We start from the raw sequence: 4,792 nt of genomic DNA, 5'->3' as shown, positions 1-4,792 counted from the left end.
TAAAAAAAATATGTAAATACGAGATTCACATGAAAAAAAAAATTTTGTTACTCATCATCTCCACACACCACACACCATACTTCTTTCTTATTTTTTAATTTTTTTTGTTTTCATTCTTTTTAAACTTATTAAATTATTTTACTAATTATTCATATACCACACATTTAATAAAAGAAAAAAAATATGATATGTTTTGTGTAAAAATGATGAATAAAATTTTTTTACTCTAAAAAGATATAGCAGCTTTTTACTCGATTCCCGATGTAACATGCTAGCCCATGCACCACTACACGTGTGGCTGGATGACGAACCCCAACGGAGTAGAATTGTGGGAAAGGATCAGCGGCCGCCCGAGCACACTCTGGATGTCGTTATGACTGGGCATCGGCCCATTAAGTTAGCCCAAACATGAAACAACGGCATATTGCATAGCCCTCCAGATGATATAAAGATCATGCCAAAATTTGACGGCTACTCCTTCACCATTTTCTATTTCTTGGAGGGGTCTCGGTACTGAGATGAGATGCTGGGTTCTTATCTAATTAATTGAGTGTAAAGACCTATATATATATATATATAATATATATATATATATATATATTAAATGTTTCAAGAGAACAAGCTCCAAAAAAATAAGTTGAAAAAAATGACATTTACTTATATTATTCTAACATAATATTTGATCGTACAATTAATCTAAAATTATTACAACTTATATTTATAAAATACTGCTAAGAATCGACCAACCACACACACACGCGCGCGCGCGTCCTTATTTTCAAGCTGCTCCGTAGATTATGCCGAATCCATGCAAGCTGCTCCGTAGATTATGCAGAATCCACGCTGGACAGGAGCAGGTAGGAACGAATTACATACATGATGTCGCAAATAAAAATATTCAAACGATAGCTATATAGCTAGCTATTATACATACCTGTTAAAAGCTCCTTCTGTTTACGCGGCCTGCTAAAACCCACCAAGAATATTGATCTACTTGTTTCTAATTCCATTTACTAAATTAAGCAGAAATCGATGGCCACTGCTGTTGATTTCACCAACTACTGCTACCTCTTCTTTTTCTGGATAATTGCTACTCTTGTATGGAGTTCTTTCGTGAGAAAATTCGCCAACTTTCGCTCCAATATTCGGCACCCACCAAGCCCACCTGCTCTACCCTTCATCGGCCACCTTTATCTACTGAGTTCCAAACTACCAAAATCCTTTGAAACTCTAGCCAAGCGATATGGCCCTCTGATGCAAATAAGGATCGGAGACACTAATTTCCTTGTTGCTTCGGACGCGTCCCTAGCTAAAGAAATATTGAAGACCCATGATGTTGATTTCGCCTCTAAGTACCGATTTGGCGGCGGACAGAACTTAATATACAAAGATCTTAGTTTTATAAACTGTCCTTACGGCACCTACTGGCGGTTCATGAAGAAGCTTTGCCTGACAAAGTTGTTTGCAGGCCGACAGATCGATCGTTTCATCCATATCAGAGAGCAGGAGACGTTGAAGCTCTTGAAATCGCTCATAAATAGTGCTAGCAACGGAGAAGCGAGCGATTTGAGAACGGAGCTGTCGACCTTGGCGAACAATATGATTTGCAGAATGGCCATGGGAAAGAAATGGTCGGAAAATCATAACCTACCTACGGAGATTCAGAACTTGGTTAGAGCCATAATAGAGAGTGGTGCCAAGTTAGGTTTTATCGAAGCTTTTGGCCCATTAAGTAGATTTGACATCTCTGGATATGGGAAGAAGCTTAGAGACGCACTTTGGGCTTTTGATAGGGTTTTGGAGCAGATCATGAAGGACTACGAAACAATGGAGATGAAGGATGGTACTGGAGAAGGCGAGAAAGATGTGATGGACATATTGCTGGAGACGTATAGAGACCGAAATGCAGAGCTGAAGCTGACGAAAGAACAGATCAGATTTTTCTTCTTAGTAAGTAATTATTAAATACAAAGCGTACAGCAATATTAATTAGTCATATATAACGGTGGCTTAATTATGGTCCAATAACATAAACCACATCGATCGATCTTTTGCAATTATATATATATATATATATATATATATATATATATATATATATATATCTGATGAAAGTATATATGAGTTAGTCTCATCTTCAATGAGCTAGACTTTGTTGAATTAGCTTCTAATACCTCTAGATGATCACTTCATCACAAGTACTTATCCAAAGTTACCATAAAAACAATAATACATGAGTCATACAATATAGATAATTGTTTATTTATTAGATTTATATTATATTCTAACGTTTTAGATTGATCATGATTATATAATACATGATCAAGTAATGATCATCAGATTAATTGTGTTTCTATTTATATATATATATATATATGTACTCGGTCTAATTAATTAGGTTTTTTAGTACTTTTTGTATTGAGTAATGCTAAATGCAGTCGTGGAGTGCACAAGTGCCGTATAGTCGCTTTGGAAAAAAGTGGATCCACTATTAAAAAATTAATTTTTTTATGTAGGTCCCGTATTTATTCACTTTTTTTAAAATGACTACGCGGTACTTACGCATTGATCACAACTGCAATTATAATTTCACTTTTGTATTGGTATCTAAGAGAGATCACTTGTCACTTATCTATCAAATTTGTGAAAACTTTTGCTCGTGTTAATTAAGTATCCAATCATTAATAATCAATTAAGCAATAATTAAGGATTTAATTTCTTCAATGATATTTTGTGCATTGCAATTTTTTTCTCAGTTTGTGGTGCTGATCAATTCCAAGAAGGAATAGACGTTGCATGCGGTAACTAATCCTTTATGAATACATAATCTAACAGGAACTATTTTTGTCGGGCGTTGACACTACATCAGCAGTTGTTCAATGGGGCATGGCAGAGCTCATCAACCATCCAGAAGTGTTCAAGAAGCTTAGGCTTGAGATTGAATCCGTTGTGGGATCCAGCAGGCTAGTCAAAGAATCAGACATTCCAAACCTCCCCTACCTCCAAGCAGTCATTAAGGAAACCCTGAGAATACACCCTCCCGGAGCGTTACTTCGAAGACAATGCAATCAAGATTGCAAGCTCGGTGGATATGATGTAAAGCAGGGAACCAAGATCTTGATCAATGCCTATACAATCATGAGGGACCCAAAAACCTGGCACGAACCGGACAAGTTCTTACCAGAGAGGTTCTTAATGAATCCCGCCGATAATTTTGAGCTGGCAAACAAGGGCCAGGATTTTAATTTCCTACCATTTGGTGGTGGAAGAAGAGCATGCATCGGTCAGCCTCACGCGTCAATAGTGCTGCATGCAACAATTGGATCCCTGATCCAATGTTTTGACTGGAAACTTCAAGATGCAGATCAGAAGGTTGACATAAAAGTGGTGACGGGATATGCAGGAGCAGTGGCACACTCTCTTATGTGTTACCCATCACACATTTTGATCCATTTAAGGGATAAATATTCCTTGGATGAATTGAAAGCTTTGTGTGTTTTGGTATAATATTTGATGCAATTAAATTGATCATGAAGTGTCCATGTAAAATAATGTTCTTCAAGTATCCTGGCTGGCCAGTAAAATAAGTGGTTCCTAGCTGGCACATTCAATTATGAGCATGTTGGTAATTAATTATAAGAGTACTTCGACTTCAATATATATAAATATTGCAGACATATGTAACTTGCTGCGGAAGTTATATATTGATCGATCTAATGCAGTTGCTGGAGACTCATGAAATGCTGGAAGTACTTCATGTTGTGAGTTGTTGTGTAAAACACACACACTAACGATGTCAAATAAAGTGAAAGCAATCACAATCAAGCACTCGACGTATAATATACGTGGTTCGGCAAATTGCCTACGTCCACAGAGCTGGATAAATCTTATTAACAGAGGAGATTATAATCACTCAATCTCAACTCACACTCTCTGGGACTTTTTGCTCTCTCACCCACTATACACTCACTTGAAAATTATTTTATCTCAAAATAGGTTGAAAAGTCGTACAAAAAAGTAAAATATGACAAATATGTAGCGAACGGTGCTGGAAACCCTAATCTGGCAAAATCTGCCCTCTTCGTTTGAGTGAGTGTCGAGCGCGCATTGAGCGAACAACATTGGCTCGAGTGGGCTATCGAGCCGGAGTCAAGCAAACACTAGGGTTTGTGTCTCTCTCGAGCTCACTGTCGCACGGGACTCGAGCGAACTCTCGGGTTGAGCTTCACTGGAGCTCATCGTCGAGCACATGTCGAGCGCACATCAAGCAAACACTCTGTTTCTAGATTTTCAGCTCCAAAATTAGTCTCCACATGCACTCCAACACTTCAGGTGTTATATGTCTGTAATATTATGGTTGAGTCGAGTTCATCTATTAATGTTGTAATGCAGCTGGCCGAAGTACTTATATAGACTGTAATATTTTTCATCATATAATTATACCGTTGTCGATCGATTTGTATCGAGTTTTTAATATTAATAATGTTGTTACAATTTGCACAGGACTTCAAATTCTAATAAATTGAGAGAGAGAGAGAGAGAGAGAGAGAGAGAGAGAGAGAGAGAGAGATCATTAGCATCGATCAATATATTATGTAGTAGGGTATGAGATTAATATGACTATTGAGGATTCAATTATCTCTTCTATATAACTTGCTCCTTAATTGATTACCCTAGTTCAAGTTGAATACTCATGAGGGAAAGGATTGCTGATCAGGCTGCATATATCAACAACATGGGGCATGGGGTAGTACTTTGGATTGCTTTTATTCATAAGATAGCCTAAATAGAT

At 37.3% G+C, this 4,792-nt stretch overlaps 1 pseudogene; it reads left to right on the top strand.

Annotated features, from left to right (window-relative positions):
* Positions 1 to 1,024: 1,024 nt before the first annotated feature.
* LOC121264757 lies at positions 1,025 to 3,464 on the top strand (annotated as a pseudogene).
* Positions 3,465 to 4,792: the final 1,328 nt, after the last annotated feature.

The sequence above is a fragment of the Juglans microcarpa x Juglans regia genome, chromosome 5D, assembly GCF_004785595.1.
Source record: "Juglans microcarpa x Juglans regia isolate MS1-56 chromosome 5D, Jm3101_v1.0, whole genome shotgun sequence".
Classification (NCBI taxonomy): Eukaryota; Viridiplantae; Streptophyta; class Magnoliopsida; order Fagales; family Juglandaceae; genus Juglans; species Juglans microcarpa x Juglans regia.
The sequence above is the reverse complement of the archived record's forward strand: the minus strand, read 5'-3'. Positions and strand labels throughout refer to the sequence as shown.